At 42.7% G+C, this 26,011-nt stretch overlaps 1 pseudogene across 1 annotated transcript; it reads left to right on the plus strand.

Moving 5' to 3' along the window:
* The first annotated feature begins 3,946 nt into the window (after nucleotides 1–3,946).
* On the plus strand, nucleotides 3,947–22,156 carry LOC143923461 (up-regulator of cell proliferation-like; annotated as a pseudogene). The gene is made up of 3 exons (XR_013261727.1): nucleotides 3,947–4,098; nucleotides 8,910–8,956; nucleotides 14,906–22,156. The product of XR_013261727.1 is annotated as an up-regulator of cell proliferation-like (transcript).
* Nucleotides 22,157–26,011: the final 3,855 nt, after the last annotated feature.

Here is a 26,011-nt window from a genome sequence, read left to right on the forward strand (position 1 = left end):
TATATGTTTTTTTTAAGCAAAGACCCTAGAGAATACAATGGCGGTTGTTGCAACTTGTTATCTCGCACAGTATTTGCGCAGCAATTTTTAGAACGTGTTTTTTTTCAAAATAAAAAACTGTTTCATGCTTAAAAAAAAAAAAAACAGTAAAGTTAGCCCAATTTTTTTGCATAATGTGATATATGAAGATACACCGAGTAAATATATACCCAACATGTCACGCTTCAAAATTGCATGCGCTCGTGGAATGGCGCCAAACTTTGGTATTTAAAAATCCCCATAGGCGACGCTTTAATTTTTTTACTGGTTACATGTTTTGCGTTACAGAGGAGGTCTAGTGCTAGAATTATTGCTCTAACGTTTGTGGCGATACCTCACATGTGTGGTTTGCACACCATTTTTATATGTGGGCGGGACTTGTGTATGCGTTCGCTTCTGCGTACGAGCTCACGGGGACAGGGGCACTTTAATTATTTTTCTTTTATTGTTAATTTTACTTTTATTTTTTTAGTTTGACACAAAAAAAAATGGATTACTTTTATTCCTATTACAAGGAATGTAAACATCCCTTGTAATAGAAATATGGCATGATCGGACATATTTACAGTGAGATATGGGGTCAATAAGACCCCACATCTCACCTCTAGACTGGGAAGCCTAAAATAAAAACAAAACAAAACTGATCCTGGCTTCCTAGCCAAATCAGCGCCGTTATTTTGAATGCAGAGGCCGGGTGTGACGTCATAACATCGCGCCCGGCCTCCGAACGATCATAGAGACTCCGGGGACGATCTGGTCTGCCGGAAATCTCTATAGTATTATCCAGGGGCCAGCGGATCCTGTGACCGACTCACCGATGGAAGCGGTGAGTCGGTAGAAGCACCGGAGGGTGGCGGGAGAGGGGGGACGTCCCCTCCCGCCTCCCGTAAGAACGATCAAGCGGCGGAACAAGGAATCGCCGGCTGAAAACGCCGATATCTGAATGATGTCTGTGGTCTCAGGCATCATTCAGATATAATCACCGAAAGCCGAGGCTGTCCCTGGATGTCCTACCAGCGCAAAGTGGTTACGTTTAGCTCAAAGCTCCCACAGGATAAAACACATCCCCAGACAACTGTTGCTAATGCGCCTTATGAGGGAAAATGCTTCCAGACCTACTAATTAGGGATGAGCCCGATGTTCGAGTCGAATGTAAGTTCATCCATCTTCAATTACAGCGCAGACGGACCCGAAAAATAGAAAAAAAAACAGGCAAAAGGGAGTACCTGTACGTCCCTTTAAAATTGTTGGCTAGCAGGAGCACGTGTGTGCTGTGGGAGCGTGCCCACGGGTCCCTCAAACTCTATGTGTGCCAGCGGGCCACAATTTTGGCGAGGAGAGGCAGAATGTGGAGATGTCTGTGTAAACAAGGCATTTCCCTGTCCTGTCTAGCAACATGACAGGGATCTACATCTCCCTTTCATCGGGAGCAGTGATCTCTGTCATGGTGTAGTGAGCCAATCCTCCCCCCACAGTTAGAACACATCCAGGGAACACACTTAACACCTTGTGTCATCAGTCTGACACACCGCTACACTGATCTTGGTAAAGAGCAGAGGATCTTTTCCATGTGATCAGCCGTGTCCAATCACGGCTGATCACGATGTAAACAGGAAGAGCCGTTGATCGGCTTTTCCTCACTCATATCTGACAGACGCGAGTAGAGGAGAGCCGATCGGCTGTTTATCAGCGCAGTCCCCCCTCAGATGCCCACACTAGACCACCAGGGAAGCCCCCAGCATGTGGATGGCCAGGTATGTACCCCATGGCCATCCATATGTGAAAAAATATGCCCAAAATATGCCAATCAGTGCCCACAAATGGGCACTGACTGGCACCTCTGTGGCACATTACAAACAGGGACACCCATCAGTGCCACCCATCAGTGCCACCTATCAGTGCCCATCCATGCCCATCAGTGCCCACCTCATCAGTACCACCCATAAGTACCCATCAGTGCCAACTATGAGTACCCATCAGTGCCACCTATGAGCTCCCATTAGTACTGCATACCAGTGCCACCTATCAGTGCTCATCATTTTCACCTATCAGTGCCACCTATCAGTGTCCATCTTCAGTGCCCATCAGATCCACCTCATCAGTGCCACCTAATTGGTGCCACCTCATCGGTGCCCATCAGTGCCCGTCAGTGCAGCCATATCAATGCACATCACTGAAGAAGAAAACTTACTTATTTACAAAAAAAATGTACCAGAAACAAAGAAAAACTTTTTCAAGATTTTCGTTTTTTTATTTGTTGCGCAAAAGATAAAAATCGCAGAGGTGATCACATACCACCAAAAGAAAGCTCTATTTGTGGGAACAAAAGGATAAAAAATTTGTTTGGGTACAGTGTAGCATGACCGCGCAATTGGCATTTAAATTGCTACAGTGCTGAAAGCTGAAAATTGCCTTCGGCAGGAAGGAGTCTAAGTGGCTGGTATTGAAGTGGTTAATTCACAGGTTTAAAACGTTACCATACTATACTAATAGTAGTAGCTTTGGATATTATTAGGAAGATCATCTGGTTTTGTCCTTCAAGTAATTCCATTATTCTGGTTACTAGGACTTTGGTGAAAGCCATCGTTTTTTTCTTCAGAGGAAACACGGGGCCGCACAGTTGTGGCACCTCCAGCACTGAATGCATGTAAGGGGTGCTGTGGTGTGCTGGAGGGTCTATTGATGCTGGCTACAGGGGGATTTATTATTTATTGTCTTATGCTCTTAAGAAGTGGTCAGTCATGGCTGGGTGAGTTAATCTATTGTTATTGGAGGGGTTTATTTTAGCTGGCTGCTGGAGGGTCTCTTAATGCTGGCTTCTGAGTGATCCATACCTCCCAACTTTTTGAAATTGGAATAAGGGACACCTATTAGCAAAAGTATTTAGGCATAGGACACCCCCTATCCCGCCTCCCTAAATGCCACGTACACACGATCGGAATTACAGCCAGCAAAAGACAGATGAGAGCTTTTCGTCTGAAAATGCGACCGTGTGTATGCTCCATCTGACTTTTGCTGGCCAAATTTCCGCCAGCAAAAGATTGAGAGTTGAAATGAAAAGCGACCCTCAGGAAAATATCCTGGATAATGTCCCAAAAAAAGTTGTCTAGTAGAACTATGCAAGAAGCTTCAGGAAATATGGCACTGAATTACTCCAGGCACACAAAATAAAGTCACTGTCTTCCCAATGTTACTGTTTTTGGGACAACCTGAATGGATTTCCGTTGAGTTGCCTCTCAATCAGTCAAGACAAGGGTGATATTTATTTAATTCCCATAATGCTATGCTACAAGAGAGAACAGTGGGCCCCCATTACCATGGGGGCCCCATATGCTCTGCAACAACAATGGACTTGTAAACAAATGGTTGTCAAATTCCTGTGCTGTCATTGACCAGATATGATCATGTCCATTTCTCGTCAATGACAGCGCCCAGGACATTCCATCCCTTTGTTTACATTCCATGGTCAAGCCAGGTAGCTGTCATTTGTTGAGAGAAGGTCATGTTTTGGCACTTTTTTTTTTTTCTTTTATTGGGGGTTGTATTTTGCGATTGTTGGGGATCTTTATTTCTTGACATCGTACTTGTCAAAATGTCTGGTGTATATATTTTTTATTTTTTGTTTATTATATATTTTTGGAATGAGTAGATGTAAAGCCCCTAACTAAACCCGTAACCCTTCCAGTGCCATCCAAAACCAAGTAAAGTGTTTTGACAAGCTATATACTTCAGGGCAATATATCTTGAATTGCACATAGTATAACATTTACACTAATAGTGTTAATCATTACATTGCTGCATTATAAATCCCACACCTCTGCATACAAGTAGTGTGAATACAATGAAATGAGACTTAATGAGTACAAGAGAGCAGAAGGCAAGAAATTAAATCCATTAGGGAGGTTAACAAAAAATGGCTGGTGTAAAACGTGTGTAATCCCAGCATTTACTATTTAATAGTAATAATAATACTAATATTTAGAATCCAAGGTCCGGATACTTGAGAGTCCAGGATAAAGAAGAGCATTGCCATTCTGAATGGTCATGAAATAAGGAAAGGTAAGTGATTTCATATTATTACTTGCATAGCTACTTACGAGTTTGTAAATGTATCATTGTGTATCATGTTTATAATGTTTTTACCCTGATTTTCAAACCTTCAAAGTGAATGTGTGCGAGTGTATATGAGGGATCTGTATAATGCAGACTGGATGCCACCACCAGTCCTAGTCTCCCCAGACCAGAATAAGCCAGCAACTGTGTCACCAAAGACAATGTTCCAGATTATAGCCACACACAGTATATTGTTGCCTATGCTTGCCACTTGTACTGACTCTGGCCTGTTTATTGACCACATTTCTGTCTGCTGTCTGGACTGATCCCTTGCCTGTTTGCTGACCATGTCTCTTCCTGCTTTCTGAACTCACCCACCCATGATTATGTTCCTACAAGACGTCAGTCTCAGCCATCCCCTGCAGACAACTGCACTCCTAGAACCACAGGAACTCTTTTGTTTACCCTATGTTCAGCCTCCTGCACCTTCTGGCTACTGAACAATGCATTCCCAGGGGCAGCAATGTACCAGTAGGTTAGTGTCAGAAACCATGAAAACAGACCGAGACAGAAGTACAGTTAAATCACACTTGTTTAATAATAAAAGTAAAAGAACAAATGTAGTCAAAACATTCGGTAACCGGAACAGATAGTCAGCCAAGCCAGAATTCAGGGATCAATGTAGTGGAAAACCAAGCAGGATCTGGAGCCAGAAGGGATGTCAGCAAAGCCAGTCTTTAAACAGAAATGCAGGAGATGTTTCTTGCGATGTTGACCAAGGTGAAGGCACAGCTCCTCTGGACTGGACGGCTTAAGTAAGCAGGACTGACAAGCATGATCAACAGCTGAGTAAATGTGGAGAGAGATAGGAGCTGGCAATTAGCCGACAGCTGAGCCGCCAGCTCACAGAAGGAAGGGCTGAGCCCAGCCCTGACAGTGAGCACTTGCTTGATTATAGGAATGGGGGCTGCTATAGGTGATGCTACCCTAAGCTATATTGTCTGATCACTCATACAGTACACTTTTTTGATACAATTGGGTTAATTTTTAGGATATACACAAGATACAATGTCTGATACATAATCATTATAAACAATTAAAAGTCTCCCCATACTTGGAAGGAGCAGCAGAATCTGTTTTGGAATGCAATTCTAAATATGCCCATGCTGTCTGTGTAAAATTACATATAAAATTGAAAACTTTTCATTTAAAAAAAATATATATATATACATTTTCTTTCTGCATTTTCCATGCTTCTTAAGAAATACCTTGGGGAGCTTACCCTCCAAAAATATTTTTTTTTGTGGTTGTTTCTACTGTCCTGGCGCTTCAGGGAGTCCAAACATGTGATAAGTAGTCAGGAAACTAGATGCCTAATTTATGCCCCTTGGATTGCTCCTTGGATTTTGGGCCTCTGTATGCAGCTAGGCTCTCACACATGTGGTATCCCCATACTGAGGAGGAGTCGTAGAATGTGTTTTGGGGTGTAAATATAAGTATGTCCATGCTGTGAAGTAGCAGTATCCTTGTTCAAATTTTTTATTGAAGGAAAGAAAAATAAATCTCAACAGGATGCATCAGAAAAATATTTTCCCCCAGGATAAGGGGAGGCAATAGTAGTATAGTAACTCAATGCAGAGGTAGGGACGCAGCCTGTTGTAACAAAACATACAAAAGAAACAGGCTACGCAATGTAGATTAGTTTGGGCACACTTAGGAGATTATTGGTAAGTGAAATCCAGGAACCGATATGATTCCTATGAACAAAGGTTAGTTACCGAGGGCTACAGTCAGAAGTAGAAGTATCCTATTCGTTTACATATTTGTGTAAAAAAAAAATATTCATTGCTTTCTGCATTTTTCAAAAGTTTGTGGCAGAAAAAATGTAATCTGTAAGAAATAACTTGGGGTGTTTACTCTTCAAAATCATAATTTTATGGGAGTTTCTCCTGGTCTGGCACTACAGAACCTCCAAACGTGTAATAGATAGTCAGGAAATTAGATGCCTAATTTTTGCTCCTTGTAAAGCTTGAAGGTACTCCTTGGATTTTGGGTCCCATTATGTGGCTAAACTTCAGAAAGGTCTCACATATGTAGTATTTACTCAGGAGGAATAATATAATGTGCCTTGGGGTGAAATTCTAAGTATACACATGCTATATGTGAGAAATATTTTATTAATTGACAGCGGTTTATAAAAAAAAAAAATAATAATAATAAAAAATACAATTTTATTTTCTTTCTTTCTTTCTTTCTTCATTTTCTAAAACACATTGCAAAATGGGGAAATTGTGTGGGTGTTTCTCCTGTCCTGACACTAAAGGACATTAAGGAATAAGATGTGCAGTCAGGAAATCCAATGCATTATTCATACCTCCCAACTTTCTGATATAGGAATCAGGGACACCTATTAGGAAAAGTATGTAGGCATAGGACACACACCCCTGTCACACCCCTTTAAAGGAGACTTTTACAAAATAAATTATTTTACCACTACTATTCCTTTACATTGGCTTTTGAAATGTACACATGCAGCAAATTCGGGCGGCACAGTGGTGTAGTGGATAGCACGTTCACCTAGCAGTAAGAAGGGTCGCTGGTTCGAATCCCAACCACGACACCACCTGCCTGGAGTTTGCATGTTCTCCCTGTGCCTGCGTGGGTTTCCTCCGGGTACTCCGGTTTCCTCCCACACTCCAAAGACATGCTGGTAGGTTAATTGGATCCTGTCTAAATTGTCCCTAGTATGTATGAATGTGAGTTAGGGACCTTAGATTGTAAGCTCCTTGAGGGTAGGGACTGATGTGAATGTACAATGTATATGTAAAGCGCTGCGTAAATTGACGGCGCTATATAAGTACCTGAAATAAATAAAAAATAAAATAAATTAATAAAATGAATGAAAGGTTTAGCACTGGGAAACACGTTTTGATAGATAAGTAGTGTATTTTATACACAACTATATAGAGCAGACAAAAATGAAGGATAAATGAGGAAAGAGGGATTTTGTTCCAAATGAGGGACAGTTGGGAGCTATGCATTATTGAAAACCTAAAGATGGATATGGGGCACCTCTATGCATTTAGGCAGCAAAAAAGTCTCACATATGTGGTATTTCCATACTTGGGAGGAGTAGAAAATGTGTTATGGGGATAAATGTAAGTATGCCCATGCTCTGTTTGAGAAATAACTTTTTAAAATGTGAAATAAAATCAAATTTTGTTTACTTTCATTTTCCAAAAATAATTGTAGTAAAAAAATGACAATTAATAAAATAAATAAATCACTATACATCTTTCTAAATACCCTGGGCTGTCTAACTGTCTACTTTCTCAAAGTGGGTACCGTATATACTCGAGTATAAGCCGAGATTTTCAGCCTCTTTTTTGAGGCTGAAAGTGCCCCCCTCGGCTTATACTCGAGTCATCGCCGTCTGCCTGCCCGATCAGCGTGTCGAGCAGACAGACGGCGGCCATTCTACTATTCAAAAGCCGCGCCTCCCTGTCTGTGATAGGCGGAACACTCAATTTCCCAGCAGTCAGTGTTCTGCCTATCACGGACATCCTCTCATCCTCGTCCGTAGTATGAGAATGAGCGGATGTCCGTGATAGGCGGAACACTGACTGCTGGGAAATTGAGTGTTCCGCCTATCACAGACAGGGAGGCGCGGCTTTTGAACAGAGGAATGGCCGCCGAGGACGAGGAGAGCATGGCACACAGAGGCTGCAGATCGGCACAGGTAGGCAGGGATGGACGGGACACAGCGACGGACGGGACACAGCGACGGACGGGACACAGCGACGGACGGGACACAGCGACGGACGGGACACAGCGACGGACGGGACACAGCGACGGACGGGACACCGAGACGGACGGGACACTGGGATGGACACAGGGACGGACGGGACACAGGGATGGACACAGGGACGGACGGGACACAGGGATGGACACAGGGACGGACGGGACACAGGGATGGACACAGGGACGGACGGGACACAGGGATGAACACAGGGACGGACGGGACACAGGGATGGACGGGACACAGGGATGGACACAGGGATGTCTCACCCTCGGCTTATACACGAGTCAATAAGTTTCCCAGTTTTTTTGTGGTAAATTGGGGGCCTCGGCTTATATTCGGGTCGGCCTATACTCGAGTATATACGGTAATTTGGGAGTATTTGCCCTGTCTTTAAATTTTAAGAGCCATAAGAAATTAGATAGCCAGTACATCAGGGTTGATAAATATATGAGATATCAGACTGTCCATGATACTTTTTTTCTTTGGACTAGCATCCAAATTTTCACGACAAGCTTTTGAGCTTCAAGGGTACTGCTTGGACCTTGAAGAAGGGGGTACATCCCAAAATCTTGTCCTTGAAATGTGGACGGGCAATACATATAAATTAGACAGTTTATGGACTCTAACCTTCACACAGACTATAAAATGTACACCTATTTTTTATTTTATTTTTTACCAAAGAAATGTAACATTTTGGCCTAAATTCATGAAAAAAAAATTATTTTTTTGTAAAGTTTTATAACACAAACTTGGAGAACAAGTTATTTTTTTTGGACTTTCTCCATGCTAATTTTATATATATATATATATATATATATATATATATATATATATATATATATATATATATATATATATATATATATATACACACACGTATACACACACACACACACACACACACACCTTTTAGTACTGGAGGGGAAGGGGGATTTAGTATCAAGTGGTTAAGGGAGTTTGTTGAAGAGTTCTATTTGATGTTTAACATATATTATATATATTCTTCTTTCTATAGACCATCGAAGGTCAACTTCACATCTTTCAGGATGGCTAAAAGAGCAGGTACTTTTTTATCTCATAAATAGTTAATTCATAGTATCTACTCCAATCTAATTTTTTTTGTTTACTTAAACAATATCTTGTACAAAATGGAGTAACAAATCATCAGTAGTGTTGGGTGAATCTGATGGGGTTTGATCTGCTGAGGGTTGCTGAATCTTTTTTCAGAATTCAAACGTGAAATGTTGTGATGATTTGAACCTATTGGGCGAACATTGTTGTTGCATTTTTGACAAGCAATTTTGTTTTACTGTACAGAGTCTTTTTAATGTGGCTTTAAGGGTGACATTGAAAAACACCAATCCTTTAACCACAGCATTTTACAATAGGCCTGGTGGGAGCACTTCTATCCTCAGGGGATGTCATTTGATGTCCTCCAGGTGCGTGCTTCATGTGCACAGTGGAAGAATGATCATTGTACTGGGCCGCCCCAGTATCATTTGATTGCTGTGACCAATCACATGTCAATAGTACTCAATGCCTTTCATTTATAGCCTTTTATTGTGTACTATTGTGATTGGTTACAGTGATCACATGGTAGAGGGGACAATCAAAGTAGACCTGTACCACGTGATATCTGTAACAGTTACATAGTTAGTAAGGTTAAATAAAGACACCAGTCCATCCAGTTCAACCTGAGTGAGTGTCTACAATTGTCCCCATCCCTGTACATTGCACACTCACATCAGTCCCTACGTGGTCACAGTCTGCACATGTGTGGGAAAGTCACCATCACTCTGTGTAGAGAGGGCTGTGGCGGAGGTTTGCGTATTGAAAAACCTTGACATCGGACGATTCGCTGGGGAGCTATAGATAAACTCCAGACATACAGGGAGATCGGATAGCCACTTTCTACGGTGATCGAGAGGAGAAGTAGGACGTACGATGGTTTCCGGAATCGTTTCGATCTAGGCTGGTTATTTCCGAATGATCCGTATCTATCCATGCGTCTAGTAGCACACCGGAACGGATTTCACGCAAAAGAACCCTGCAGAGGGCTGTCTGCTCGCGCTAACGACTCCGTTGATTTGGAGTCCACCCATTGCGGTAAGAGTCAAACCTTTTTCAGCTCTGGATTTTTAAGAAGATTACACTGAATTCGTAAAAAGGATCGATTTCCCTATTCATTGGTTTCTCTTGGGAATAGAGAGTCCCTGATTACAAAGACTCCCTTTTTCTCGATTGAACTTTACACAGGATGTTTTTTGATTTGTAATCTTAGTGATTTGTATTAGATTTCTCACTTTCATTTTCATGTATTTTTAGCGCAACTGTATATATAATTTTTTCTGAGTTTATCCATACCTTGACATTAGATGGTTTTTAGTTGCAGCTTTCAGGTTTACCCCAAGCGCGATATTTATTTTTTTTTTTTTTGTTTTCACAGTATTTGGGCCCAGTCAGGTAGGCTGTATGTGATTTCTATCAGCAGCCCTATCCAATCTAGTTAGTAATTGTGAGACAGGAACAACAGAAGATAGCCAGTGTACAGCTATTACCCATTGTGTGGCAGTGTATTAGTGAGTGATGCATCTTACTCAATATCTTTAGCCAATCAGCTTATCCCTTTTGTGTCGGAGTCACACGGCATTCCTGAATCTTTTTAGATTCAGCTGAGGAGGAGACTGGGTCAGGTCTAGGATTATTATGCTTTATTTCCTTACGAAAGTACAGATCAACGAAAAAGGCAATCTCACAAAAGTAACAATTACTAAATTATGGGTAGTGTACCGAATAAACTAAATTATCTAACAAAATTATGAATTTTGAATCAAATAAAATTAGACTAATGGAATTACGAATCATTTCGTATCGACTAAAATATAACTGTTACGACAATACGTCAGAATATGAAACCTTGCGTCTTATGAAATTAGGAATCGACGGAAAAGTAAAGAAACGAAACCAAATTTTTCGTTGTGCGCGTGTCTGTTTAATACCATTGGAGTTAGACATTTCATTGCTGTTTGCCTGACTGTCAAGGACCTAGTACTTATGTAAGTTACAAAATATTGCATTCTATTCTTAGATTAGAAAATTGTTAGAGTTAGGCCGCGTACACACGGGCGGACTGTCTGCCCAACTTAGTCCGCCGAAACACATTTCAGCGGACAGTCCGCTCGTGTGTGGGCTTCAGAGGACTTTTTCAGCGGACTTTTCAGCGGACTGTCTGACGAACCAAGTCTTACGGAATTTCCGTAATTTTGTCCGTCCAAACTTGGTTTCAGCGGACAGTCCGCCCGTGTGTGTGCCAGTCCGCCATACTTTCGAAATGAGCAGACTTTTCCCGCCCGGAGAAAAGTCCGCTCATTTTGAGCGGGTATTCAGATAGGCAGGGCCCGGGACGGAGACGTCGCTGGCCCCGCCGCCTGGTATGGACTTAAAGGGGAACCCCAACACGCAAAAAATCGGCATGGGGGTTCGCCCCAAGTCCACATCAGGCCCTTGTCCGAGCACGCTACCCGGCCGGCCAGGAAAGGGGGGCGAGCGAGCGCCCCCCCCTCCTGAGCCGTACCAGGCTGCATGCCCTCAACATGGGGGGTGCCTTGGGGAAGGGGGGCCGCGCGGCCCCCCCACCCCAAAACACCTTGTCTCCATGTTGATGAGGACAAGGGCCTCTTCCCGACAACCCTGGCCTTTGGTTGTCGGGGTCTGCGGGCGGGGGTCTTATTGGAATCCGGGAGCCCCCTTTAATAAGGGGGCCCCCGGATACCGCCCCCCCCACCCTATGTGAATGAGTATGGGGTACAATGTACCCCTACCCATTCACCTGTAAAATAAAAGTACAAAAAAAAACACAACACATGAGATAAAATACTTTATTGCACAGCTCCGGGGGTCTTCCATCTTCGAGGGTCTTCTCGCCGGACTCCTCCGCTATCTTCTTGTAGCTCTTTTACTAGCGGAGGAGTCCGGCTTTCTTCCTCCCCGCCGGCCTCTTCTCCCGACTTCGGGGGTCTTGTCCCCCTCTTCGGTTCTTCTGCCGGGCCACCGCGCCTTCTTATAACTCTTTTACAGGCGGTGGCCTGGTCTTCTGTCGCCGCCGTCGCCTTCCGTTCTTCTTCTTCTTCTCCTCCAGGAGATGTTGCCTCGACGATCTCTCCGGCCAGAATGCCAGAGCCGCACTGCGCGGCCACTTATATAGTGACAATGGGGCAGTGTCACATGGTATATGTCACATGGGTTGGTGTCACATGGTGACCCCGCCCCCTTACAATGTCATAGTCCCCATGTGACATCAACCCATGTGACCAGCCCATGTGACATATACCATGTGACACCGCCCCATTGTCACTATATAAGTGGCCGCGCAGCGCGGCTCTGGCATTCCGGCCGGAGAGATCGTTGAGGCAACATCTCATGGACAAGAAGAAGAACGGAAGGCGGCGGTGGTGATGGCGGCGACAGAAGACCGGGCCACTGCCTGTAAAAGAGCTATAAGAAGGCGCGGTGGCCCGGCAGAAGAACCGAAGAGGGGGACAAGACCCCCGAAGTTGGGAGAAGAGGCCGGCGGGGAGGAAGAAAGCCGGACTCCTCCGCTAGTAAAAGAGCTACAAGAAGATAGCGGAGGAGTCCGGTGAGAAGACCCCCGAAGACGGAAGACCCCCGGAGCTGTGCAATAAAGTATTTTATCTCGTGTGTTGTGGTTTATTTTGTACTTTTATTTTACAGGTGAATGGGTAGGGGTACATTGTACCCCATACTTATTCACATAGGGTGGGGGGGCGGTATCCGGGGGCCCCCTTATTAAAGGGGGCTCCCGGATTCCAATAAGCCCCCCGCCCGCAGACCATGACAACCAACGGCCAGGGTTGTCGGGAAGAGGCCCTTGTCCTCATCAACATGGGGACAAGGTGCTTTGGGGTGGGGGGGCCGCGCGGCCCCCCCTTCCCCAAGGCACCCCCCATGTTGAGGGCATGCGGCCTGGTACGGCTCAGGAGGGGGGGCGCTCCCTCGCCCCCCTTTCCTGGCCGGCCGGGTAGCGTGCTCGGACAAGGGTCTGTTGTGGACTTGGGGGGAACCCCCACGCCGATTTTTTTTGGCGTTGGGGTTCCCCTTTAAGTCCATTCCAGGCGGTGGGTCAGCGACGTCTCCTTCGCGGGCCCCGCCTACCTGGAGACGCGCTCGAAATGAGCGGACTTTCCTCCGCGTGTGTGGGCGAGTCCGTTCATTTCAAAAGTAGGGCGGATTGTATGGCAGACTTAGTCCACTGTATTAGTCCGCTCAAAAAGTGCCGTGTGTGGGCAAGTCCGTTCATTCAAAATTTGGACGGACTGTCTGTCGGATTGTCTGACGAACTAAGTTGGGCAACAATCCTCTCGTGTATACGCGGCCTTAAAGGCATTTTCCCATTTGGCCATATAGTGCAATTTAGCTTCAGTACGGCCATCATAGACATAGACTAGACATCAAATTATACAAGTAAATATTACGCTTTTTTTCCCCCTCTGAGTTTTCCCTCAAATTGTTTCATAAATAGTAGACGGAGGGGTTAAAATTAACAAATATGGTTTGTAAAAATGTCTAACCTGCATTTGACAGAAATGTTTAAGCTCTGGAGTTTGCTTAATTTGGTGAAGGTGGAGAAAAGCAATGAAAGTTGAGATTGCCTTGAAGATGTGCCAAAGTTGTCATAGCATGTGCCTTCCACCAGATGAAGTCAAGAAGATTACGTTGTGTGGTGTCATTCATTCATTCTTTAAAATCATAGCATTGGGCCAGTATTTGTAAAGCAGACCATGCACTGAAATTCTGTTAGGCCCCCCATTTATAACCGATAGTGGATACTGCTGCCTGCTCATGCATTTAATGAGACATACATGGAGTCCCATGGAGTGTCCTGTCATAGGTGGGAATGAATCACCTGACTACAACTTCCCTTGCTGCAGAGTCCAGGAGCAATTAAAGTGCTAAACAAATTTATAAAAAGGACAAACACTGTGACTTATAAATATGCAGGCATGTACTGGCCATAGGGACTATAGGGAGTTTCCCGGTGGGCCGATGGCTCAGTGGGCCGGTTTCAGTTACAGCCAGTGGCATCGCTGGGGGCGGGGACTTTTGGGGCTATAGCCCCGAATCTGGGGCCCATAGTCCCGAGCCAGTCCAGGAGTCCCCAACCATAGGGTCCTGGCCCACTACTTGCCCTCTTTCTGGTGACCCTGATGTAAGGAGGGGCTCTCTGGGGAACCTGATGTAAGAGAGAGGCTCTCTGTGGACCCGGATGTAAGGGGTTGGCTCTCTAGGGACCCTGATGTGAGGCGGATGATCTCTAGGGACTCTGATGTAAGAGGGGCTCTCTGGGGACCCTGTTGTAAGGGGAAGGCTATATGGGGACCCTCATGCAAGGAGGGGCTCTCTGGGGACCCTCATGCAAGGAGGGGCTCTCTGGGGACCCTGATGTAAGGAGGGGCTCTCTGGGGACCCTGATGTAAGGAGGGGCTCTCTGGGGACCCTGATGTAAGGAGGGGGGCTCTCTAGGGGCTTTTTTGTGCAATTGTGTACAGTTTATATACTGTTTTTTGTGTGTTTGCAAAATTAAAGTGGGCCGGTCTGCATGAAGTCCAGGGCCAAATTTTTGTCCCAGTCCAGCCCTGTAAATATGTGTGTAGAATGAATAAAGTAGAAGCTGATAGATCCTTTGCACTGCAGGTCCTCAAGTGAACTGATTCCTATTCAGCATGAAGAACTGTGAGCAACACACTAAAGATATAATCAAATCTCAATACAAATCTGAGATTATCAGTCAGGGGCAGGTGTACATGAACAAAGGAGGTACACGGCTATTTTCTTTTTGGGGAGGAATTTAAAATCAAAAACTAATTCTTTTAGGGTACTGCTTAAGCACATGTATCATTTCTAGATGTTTCCTATAGGATAGCAAATCTTCAGACTTTGAGTTCAGATCATCTTTATTATTGAATTAATGTTGATTTTTTTTTCTCATTCTAGAAAAAGGAGGAGGAGAGGCCTTTAAAAATCTCCTTGGACAGCTGAAGATGAACAGCTATTTAATTTTAAAGTTAACATTAAGGACCATTCTAGATATTGGGCCAGAAATCTCTAAGGACAATAAGCCCCAGAAAATAGAAGATGTCATCTGGTGTACTCTGCGGAGGATCATGGCTCTGGACAGCACTGCAAGGAATACCCTGCTCAGTACAGATGAGAAAAATGAACCCGCCGACATTGACGATTATGAAGATACACAAAGTGAAAGTTCCATTCACCCCCTGGATGTCCTGTGTGTTCTCCTGCATTGTTCAGATAATTTTCTACAGCAAGAAATTGTAACCAAAATGACCATGTGTCAGTTTTCTGTCCCTCTACTGCTCCCCCCAATTGGTGATGGGTCACCATGCATCTTCATGCTGTGGGCAATGAGAGACATTGTGAAGCAGTGGAGACCTCAGTGTTTAGCTGACAGTAAAGGGTTCAGAGAAGAAAATGTGGTGAATATTTCCATGCCAGTCATTTCCTTTGTAAGATTGGGGAAGACCAAGCTGTCTAAATCTAAAATCCTGAATCAAGTTCTTAGTCCAATCCAGCAGAATCACAACTTCTTCATACATGACAATATGGAGAGCGGTACCCTTGAGAGAAAAATATCTGAAGGACTTGTGGAAATGTCCTGGTATTTTCCCTCTGGTAAATCTGATGTCTTTCCAGAACCCTTTGCAGTTACCAACCTACGTGGGGACCTAGAGACCAACTGGGACCAGTTCACATTCCTAGCAAAAGTTTCATCAGCTATGTTTATATTTATTGAGACAATCGATGAGAGAGAAGTCCAGCTGTTATCAAAATGTAGTCAGAATGACACCAAGTTTTGTATTGTCGTTAATCCGGTTTCAGGAAAAGATTTGGAAAAAGAGACAAAAAAACATCTAGGAGGACCTTCTCCCAATATTAAGAATTGATAGAGCAAATGTTATCCTGAAGAAGAGAACAGAAAATGATGTTAGGTTAATGGAAAAAATCCAAAGGAAAATTAAACTAATTCTAGAAAGCACTGGTAAATCTATTTCACTGAAAGATTTACCAAAATATTTCAGTGGGCATCATTTTGTGACAGATGAAAGCACTGATGAATGCCAGAAAGGAAGAGACCATGCAAATAAAATCACTCGAGAAATAAAAGATGTGGCAGAGTATAAAATGACAACTATGAAATTGCAAGGACATCTTTGGAAACAGTTGTCCGAAATAGATAAAGAACTTTGTAGAATGAAAAACCAAGGAGAACAAGATGCAGAAACACATCAGTCTCATCTCCTACAAAAGCGCAGTGTCCTTCATGCAAAACAATATAAACATCAAATTCCCAAGGGTATAGAGCTGTTTACGAATGCTCTAAATGATTTGTCTCAGAAAGAGAGACAATATTTTCTAAAATGGATGAAATTTAACATCGATGCGATAGCTAGAGACAATTTGTCTAAGCTGCAAGCAATCTATAAGGAGAAATGTAACAATGTGGCCCATAACAAAAAAGAACTCAGGGGCCTAGATCAGAAAATCTCTGACAGTGGTTTAGGAGTGGAACACTTTTTACGTGAAATGGGCCAGTTTTATGAAGCTGAATGGTCTACAGCAAAACACACAGTAATTGAACAAAACAAGAAAAAATTTGCTGACCTTCCAAAAATAGCTGCGGATCTTCTGTTGGATGGGTTTCCATTAGAGCTGATTGATGGAGATGCTTCCAACATTCCCCTGCAATGGATAACGGATGTCCTTACTGAGCTGGACAAGAAAACAGGGGGGAAATGAAGACTGAGAGTGATAACTGTGCTGGGAGTGCAAAGTACAGGAAAATCCACCCTCCTTAACACCATGTTTGGTTTGCAGTTCCCGGTGGCCAGTGGAAGATGCACACGAGGAGCCTTCATGACTCTTCTTAATGTGAAAGAAGACTTTCAGAAAAAGCTAGGTTGTCACTTCATCTTGGTTATTGACACTGAGGGGTTGAAAGCTCCAGAGTTGGCCTCTCTGGAGGACAGCTATGAACATGACAATGAACTGGCCACACTAGTGGTGGGGTTGAGTGATATCACCATAGTCAATATGGCCATGGAAAACACAGCAGAAATAAAGGATGTTTTACAGATCGTGGTCCATGCTTTTCTTAGAATGAAAGAAATAGGATTGAAACCTAACTGCCAGTTCGTACACCAGAATGTCAGTGATGTATCAGCTAATGATCAGAACATGAGACACAGAAAGTTATTACTAGAAAAGCTAGATGAAATGACAAAGTTAGCTGCTAAAATGGAGAAAAAATATGGGATATCAAATTTCAATGATGTGATGAAGTATGATCTAAATAAAGACAACTGGTATGTTCCTGGCCTGTGGCAAGGAGACCCACCAATGGCTCCAGTAAATCTTGGCTACAGCTCACAGGTACATGAGCTTAAACTGTATTTGCTTGAATTTATGGATGCTCAGAAATCTAATAGCAATCAACTGAACATTTCAGATTTTATTGCATGGATAAAAAGCTTATGGAGATCGGTAAAGCATGAAAAATTCATCTTCAGTTTCAGGAACAGCCTGGTGGCCAAAGCCTACAATAGATTGTCTGTAGAATACACCTCGTGGGAATGGGATTTTTGTAAAACAATTCACAACTGGGTGATCAGTGAAGAAAATAACATAAAAAATCAGTCAGAAGATATATGTGAAAGTAACATAGAAGAGCTACAGAATATTCTTCTGGAGGAAGAGAACAAAATGATTGCATCTCTTGAAAAATATTTTGAAAGCACTGAAATTATGAATCTCCTCGAAAGACACAGAGAAGACTTCAAAATAAGTATACAGGGCCTGAGAAAAAGACTTGAAAGAAATGCTCTTAGAAAGTGCGATGAGGCTGTATGCATCCAGAAAGCGAAAAGGAAGATCCAGGATATTCAAATAACATACCAGACATTGTTTGAAGAAAGAATAACAAATTTTCTGCAAAGATATAGTCAGAATAATTATGAAGTAAGTGAACAAGAAATTCAACAGGAATTTGAGTTGGTGTGGCAGAAGACGTTAGCAGAGTTGCACTTGGAAGAACTTAGGAGATATAATGTGGAGACTTCTATTCTTCTCCTTCTCAAAAACGACCTGAGCAGTAAAGGACCCCATATAAATGAAACATTAATCAAGGTTAAAAGTTTAAGTCAATATGCAAACAAAGGTCTTACATTGGATACACGGCACATTGATCTTGCATGGACCTCATTTCCACGCAAATCAATATTTGTTCAGCAAGAGCTTTATGGCAAGATTGGCGCTCTAGCAGATTCCATCACTGAAATGAGCGACAAGTATATAAAAGAGAAGATTTCTTCCTTTGAGGATTACAATGAAATCTACTCTATAGAGCTACTACACAAGATCAATACAATGCTAAACAGTAAGGATGTCAAAAACTTTCAGTTTACTTCAGAGTTTGAGCTGGATCTCAAACTTTTAATTTTTGGAAAAGCATCCCAAGCCTTCCAGAAGCTTCATGATAAGTTTCTCCAAGAGAACGACCCTAAACTTTGTCTAGAAAAACGAAAAGATCAGTATTTCACTACAGTTCTTAGTATGTTCCCTGGTAAAGGAGGAGATCAACCTTCGAGCAGAGCTAATCGTTTTTGTGAGCTGTGCTTAAAACTAGCAATAAAGGATTATCTTTTTAAACATCTTGGGCAAAAAATTGTGGATGAGATTTTAACTGAAAATGTCACATTTAGCAGCAGAAGTTTTTTCCAATGTACTGTTTTGGAGGAGCTGCTGGAAGAAATGTCATTTCAAAAATATGCTGAATACATCAATTCTTATGAGAGCTTTATAATGCGATGGATCTTAACTCGCATCATTGACAAATACTGCTTTTCCCCAGCTTTAGAAATCTTGCAGGAACATATTCTGTCATCCATTACCAAGAAAATAAAAACAGTCCTTAAACATGAAAGATGCTTGAAAAGTAAAACTGTGGCTAGTTTTTTGGAGAATTTTTGCAAACTCTTAAAAAAAGATTTAGTGATTTCACGGGAAGAGATGAAAGTTATCACTTTTCACCACACAGGGGATGTTCAGCAGTTCTCATCAGATATTGAGCACTACCTCAAGGAGACACAACAACAAATCCAATCAGAACTTAGACATATGGCTCTAGGGACTCTACTTTACACAGTGACAGTGAAACCTCAGGATGAATTGTTCAGGAAGGTGGTTGGTTGTAGAAAGAAGTGTCCCTTCTGCAAAGTCCCCTGTGAGGTCCGAGGTGAAGACCATAAGATACATGAAGCATCTATGCACAGGCCCCAAGGGCTAGGGAGGTTCCAATGGGATGAGGATAAGAACCTTATTATTGACATCTGTTCCACTCATGTTGTAGCTAACTGTAGCTTCAGAAATTTAGACACGGAATGGAAACTGCATCCATGCAAAGAGTATGGCACAATATATCCAGATTGGAATATTCAGCCAGATGCCAGCATTGAGAGCTCAGATTACTGGAAGTATGTCTTTGTGCAATTGAATGAAAACTTTGCAGAACTGTATGAGGCAAAACCAGCTGAGCTTCCCGAAGTCTGGAAGCAAATAACAAAAGAGCAAGCTCTTCACAGCGTGAAGAAAGTATTTAACACTTCAAGATCAGAGAACAGAAGCATCACATCAAAGGTTCTGGAATCTGAAAATAATTTATTATCATAAAGATCCAAGACAACAAGCCAACGGGCGGCACAGTGGTGTAGTGGTTAGCACTCTCCCCTAGCAGTAAAAAGGGTCGCTGGGTCGAATTCTAACCATGACACTACCCGCCTGGAGTTTCCTCCCACACTCCAAAGACATGCAAGTAGGTTAATTGGCTTCTGTCCGAAATTGGCCTTAGTATATGAATGGGGACCTTAGATTGTGGGCTCCTTGAGGGTAGGGACCAATGTGAGTGTGTAATGTACAGGGATAGGGGTAGACATTCACTCAGGTTGAACTGGATGGACTGGTGTCTTTATTCAACCTTACTATGAAACTATAATGCATTTCAGTATCTATAAAGCACACCGTTCAGTAGTGCTCAGTAGTGTGTAGTGTGTATGGAAAGGTGGACTCTGGGCCATTCTTTAGAGCAGAGGTCTCCAAACTAAGGTCTTCCAGTTGTTCAAGCTCTACAATTCCCATCCTGCCTAGTCACATCTGTGAATGTCAGAGTTTTACAATCCCTCATGGGACATGTAGTTCCACAACAGCGGGAGGGCCATAGCTTGGAGATCTCTGCTTTAGAGCTAGCTCAATCAGCTGCTGAAGCATGGCTATTACTACAGAGCTATTTAACTGCTTGCCATCTGGTCACAGTACATTTACTGTGGCAGGGTGGCATGGGCAGGCAGGATCTTATACATTTACGTCACCCTGTCTTTTCAGGGTTAGGTTGCATGCATTGGTGGACACAGCAAATGGCACCTCCCAGTACCTGGCCAGTTTGAGCGGCCGGGGGATCATATGATCGCATTGTCAACAAAGCTGTTATAAATGAATTGAATGCATAACAGCTGTGATTCCTATACTGATGCTGTGATTAACCCGCAGCTATCGCATGGTACCTGGGCCAATCCCAGCACCCTGTACTGTGTGTTAGCTGTGTGCCAATCACAGCACACAATAGTCAATTACAGCTGTTATGAATGTGTAGCCAGGAGCTGGCTAACTTACATGCAGTGACAGAGGACACTTTGCAGCACTTCTCACAGGAAGACGGTACCCACAGGTGTCCAGTACAGACTCTGTTGTAACATCCTGTATGCAGAGTGAGTGGGGACTTTCAGTCCAGAAAGCCAAGTTAACATGTAAGTTGGCCCCTGGAGGACTACAAGTCCCAGTCAGATGTAGGGAGACTGATGGGAGAGGAGATAAACAGTCTGAGGGGAGGAGGAGTCGGTCTCTTGGGACTACAGTCTTCATCTGGAAGCAGTGGTCCTGAAAGTCGGCGAGAGCATGGCTATGCTGCAACCTAGGTGGTAAGGGGAGGCCTCTGGGATCGAATGAGGGTGCATCTGCTATTGGCAGTATCCGGTTGTTGGGTGACAGCTGGGAGGTCACCTTCAATACAGATCTAGCTGGGCTGCGGTGCTGAGAGGCGAGGGGTCCCTTGAGCACCCTATCTGCAGAGGCCTGCTGCAGGATAATCACACCATCTCTCCTAAGCTTAGTATCCCTTGGATTGGTGAGCGGGTGCATGCCTATCCTCTTGATGCCTAAGGACACTGCATGCAGACACTATTGCTTTATTCCCTTTTCTAAAGTACTACCAAGAAACATTCACAATCACTATTGCACTGATTGAATGCTAAACTCTTTAAACTCATCAAATCACACGGCGCCCAGTCAATTGAGCTAGCTGAAGACACAAGACTTCTGCATCAAAGGACTACTGTATCCCCCCCCAAGAGACAGGAACACTGGGCATCTATCCAGACCCATATCACCAAAGAACTTTCTTTATTTAGGGATCACGTGAGATGTCATGGTCTACCACAATTTTCTAACTCGGATTTAGGGGCCCAAACTCCCTCTGGCCTTCACCACTGGTTCAGTCCCAGAATATATTCACCTACCTCGTGAGTCCTGCACCTTTGGGAGACCTTGGGGGTGCTCCTCGCACTGCACGCAGCTTTATTATTACCTCAGTTCCCGGGACAGATTAATTGGCCCTGGCTCTACACTCACCACATCCCATCGCAGTGAATTCTTATACCCTCCAGCATCAGCCCCGGATGAGTGTGATACACACGAAACGCGTCGGAAATTTTTTGAGATGCAGACACTTGCCCCTATTCAATCACCAATTTTGGGCATTTGGGACGTTGACACATACTCTCATTTAATTATGTATTGTGAACACTACTTCTTTACTTATTATGGTCTTACTGTTTTTTTTTTATTCTTTCATTTGCTAGTACTGTTTATATGTATATTTATGAATTCATTGTAATGTGTTTACCAACCAATCCAGATCTCCATGGGGCACTTGGCTACCATACATTATTGTGCCCTAGAGGCCTGTGTTGTATGCATTCATACATATGTTTGTGTTAATACATATGAAATGACATTTATTATAATGTTTTTTTTTCTTTTACATGGTTTCTCTGATTGATGTGTTTTACACAATTTTCCATGACAAATAAATATGTATTTTACTTAACACCACCTCCATAATTTCTATAGCCTCACTTAAAGTCCCAAACTCCTTATTGTAAACGTATTTAGGGATCATAGGTCATAGTCTATAGATATAACCTATTAAGTTGTATTAATGTGTTAAGGGGGCTGTGGCGTGGGGTGTGTAAAGGGAGTAGTCTGACTCCAGACCGGTCATTCTCCTACCCTTTTCTGGCCTTCAGCCATAGACCTTGATTGGTTAAACGTGTTGATTCCTCCCTCTACAAAAGAATTTTGATTGATCATGAATTTGTTCATATAAAGAGTATAACAGTAACCGTATTTCTCTTATCTGATCCAATTGCAGTTGATTCTTACAGAAAATGATTAAGAAAAACTCACCTTGTTTACTGTGAATTATTCTGTGTCTGCATTCATATTGATTTCCTGAAATGTCTGAACCCAGGGTGTCAGAAAATTTGCATGGTTAGGGCAACCATTGGGGTACAGTATCTGGAAGCGGCCCTTGTGGGGGTAGCACTACAAATGTAGCCCATACACGACAGTTCAAAACATTGCTGTTGCAGTGATCATCACAGTGTCACTGTAGCAACACTGTAGCAAAAATTTTTTTACTTTTTTTTTTTTTTACATACCTTCATCAGAGCCATTCAGGCTCTGATGATGGTATGTAAAAAAAAAAAAAAAAAAAAAATTTAAGAAAGTGTTACTTTTTAAAAAAAATAATTGTAATTAAATTTTTATTTTATTTTTTAACATACTGTCTCCTGTCAGTATCCCTGATCACCACCACACTAGTCATATGATGACTGCATAGGTAACAATATGTAAAAAAAATTGTGGGAAAAAAAATAAAACATTTAATTTGTTTATTTTACAAAAAATTACAACTTCAAAAAAATGTGCCATGTCTCTTACTAAAGTAATTGTGAGGATTCATGGGACCACACATGGAGATTACCACCATCCCTTGATAATATTTAAATAACCTAAAAATAATTGGGGTTTTATGGGCAATAAAAAAAATATACATACGTGGTGCAAAAAGTTATTTATAGAAATTGGTTAAAAATTTCTCATGTTGGAATTACAACACATCATTGAAACATTGTAAACACGGCCCTCTGAACGAATAAAAATTGCAGACATTTGCCCAAGACCATTACCATGATTGAGAGTGGTAGTCCTGGACTGCTTGCCAGGACTGTCTTTAAGGCAGGGCAAAAGGGGCAGCTGCCCTGGGCCCTGTCATTGTTGTGGGGCCCAAAACAGCTGCCTCATACTTGTCAACTATCCAGGTTTAAATTCCCTTGTCCCTTGAAGTTTTATTCCTGTGCTGTGTCCCAATATCTCAGTGTGAAGTGCTGGTACTAATGCTGCCCAGCTCTGCCCTATTGTTGTGTGCAAGTGACTCACCTGCAGACCCTGTGTTTACATATAAATAACCGGCATTCATACGTAAACAGCAGCGACAATACTAAGTAAATAGCTGTGGCTGGCGGCATTGATATGTAAATAAAGGTGGCATTCCTATGTATATTATGCTCCCCTGCTGTGAGGAGGTGATGTGCTGTAACCTCTAGCAACTAATCAGTGAGCAGTAACGTGTGCTGTAACCTCTAGCAACTAGTCAGTAAGCAGTAATGATATGCTGTAACTGCTGGCAACCAATCGCAATTGCTGCCTGATCTGATACAGAAAACTGATTTTAGGTCTAGCTGCTATTTATTGTATGTCTCAGAGCAGGTGGAGAGGGAAATTGTATGGGGGGTGGAGGCCCAAGACAAAATTTTGCCCCGGGCCCAATCTATATTAAAGACGGCCCTGCTGCTTGCTGCTCCCTTTATTTGGTGTTTCTGATAGGGAACGCTGCAGAGGGGGATTTCCAATGCGTTTCAAAATTGTATTGTGAGTCTTCTTCAGAGAATGATACCACTCTCTGGAAAAACATCCCATATATTAGTAAAACATCAATGCAAATGCATGACAAAAATGTACATCCATTCATCATCAAATAAACACTTACAAAAACTGTGCATGTTTTGCAAAAGCATTTCTCCGTAGAAAATGTGTATCCTGTCAAGGTCGTTTGAAGCCTGCCCCATGTTCCCCTTGAAAAGAAGACCAAACATGGATAGCCTAGGGGGACATGGAGACCGTGATACTAGGGGTTACAAGAAAGCAAAAAAGAAAAAAAAAAAAAGGATGGAAAATCCCAAAAAAGAGAATAAGTCTCAATTCCAAGGGAGTGGGGTCAGTCTGGGGAGTGATTGCCCATGAGGCTGGCCCAACATTGAATAATACTACTAAATACTTACTTCAGTTGTTTTATATCTCAAAAACCCAAAGAGGTCCCATAAAAAGATTGAAGATCTCCTGAGTGAAATCCAGGGTCAGCGATCCAAGAGACGGGAACATGTGGCTTCACGGTGCATCAACCTGGGAAGAATGGCAATGGAAGACACAGTAGTGTCTCTATTTAAGGGAGCATGTGCGGGACGAAGTGACGCGATTTGCGTCGTGATGCGTACTCACATCGGTGTCACTTCTTCTTCTGCACAGGAGATGCACTGGATCAGAGATAACACAGCAAATGTCATCCAGACATCGCTGCGAATCTTCCGAACTGACTGAACATCCGGTCCGCGGAAATCAACATCCGGGGATCGGAACGGCCATTAAACTTGGCGATCTTTGAAAAAAGGGCCAATCGAAGGGGAGAACATCCATATTAAGTTGAAGGAATGCATGTGCCATTACGAAATTATTAAATTATACAGTATATAATGCAATATGAACTAACAAAAGCCATAAGCAATATTAAATGTATTAGTATTAACCCGAAAAGATGAATCGTCTCATCCAAATTGACAGTCCATTACCAGGAGACCCCAATTATGGCACAGAATAGAAGAATGGAAATACCATTCCAGGATCCAGAGTACAAATGATTTATTCACAGAGACATTAAGTTTGTAAGTAGAGAGAAAGAGAGGAGATAAACAAGAGAAGAAAAAAAAAAAAAAAGGGAAAAGGGGAAGACCATCTACAGTAGCAAAGGGGCCCCAGGAAAATTCTCTTTAAATATTAATCAGGCTTTCCAGATGAAAATCCATTCAAAATGGTTTTTGTAACTTTCACATTCATTAAGACCAGGAGGCATAGTTGCCCTAAGAGATCTGATCCAATGCATTTCTCGTGGAGCAATATCTTGTTCCAACACCCCCCCCCCCCCCCCCCACACGTCCGAATACTCTAGCCAAAATGGTGAAATTGGCCTTAGGCATCCTATAGTTGTGCTCCCCGGCCACAGGGCGTCCAAGTGGCAAATAAAGGTTACCAATGCTCATACTATGTATGTGCTCGGCTACCCGTTGACGTAATTCTTGTTTTGTCTTACCTATATAAAAAGCCCCGCATTGGCACTGCATAAAGGTACACAACCACTAGCATTTTACATTGGGCAATGGAGTTCCACCTGCTGTGGGGGGACCCGCCCGTTCTCCGCTGGGTTTGGGTGGGACTTTACATGTACCTCGTAGGGTTTAATGAATACACAAATCAAAGAGGTTAAAAAGGAAAATAATGTTTTAACATGTACACATATTAAGAAAACATTTAAGTATTAAATGGTTAAAAACATTGTTACAGTAAATTTTTTCAGACTGTTGTTGATCCTGGCTGGGAAATCTGATGGATCGGCCTATGCGTTTTGCGGGATAACCTGCTTCATCAGGTCCTTGGATTATACTTTAATTACTATATCTATTGCAAAGATGGTACATACACATATCATTAATAAACAACATTCTCAGATTAGAGACGCTGGATATTAGAACCAAAAAAAAAATGAAAATAAAAAATTATATTTTAATATTATATATTATATGG

The sequence above is a fragment of the Lithobates pipiens genome, unplaced genomic scaffold (assembly GCF_037356315.1).
Source record: "Lithobates pipiens isolate NorthernLeopardFrog02 unplaced genomic scaffold, aLitPip1_a1.2 Scaffold_22, whole genome shotgun sequence".
Classification (NCBI taxonomy): domain Eukaryota; kingdom Metazoa; phylum Chordata; class Amphibia; order Anura; family Ranidae; genus Lithobates; species Lithobates pipiens.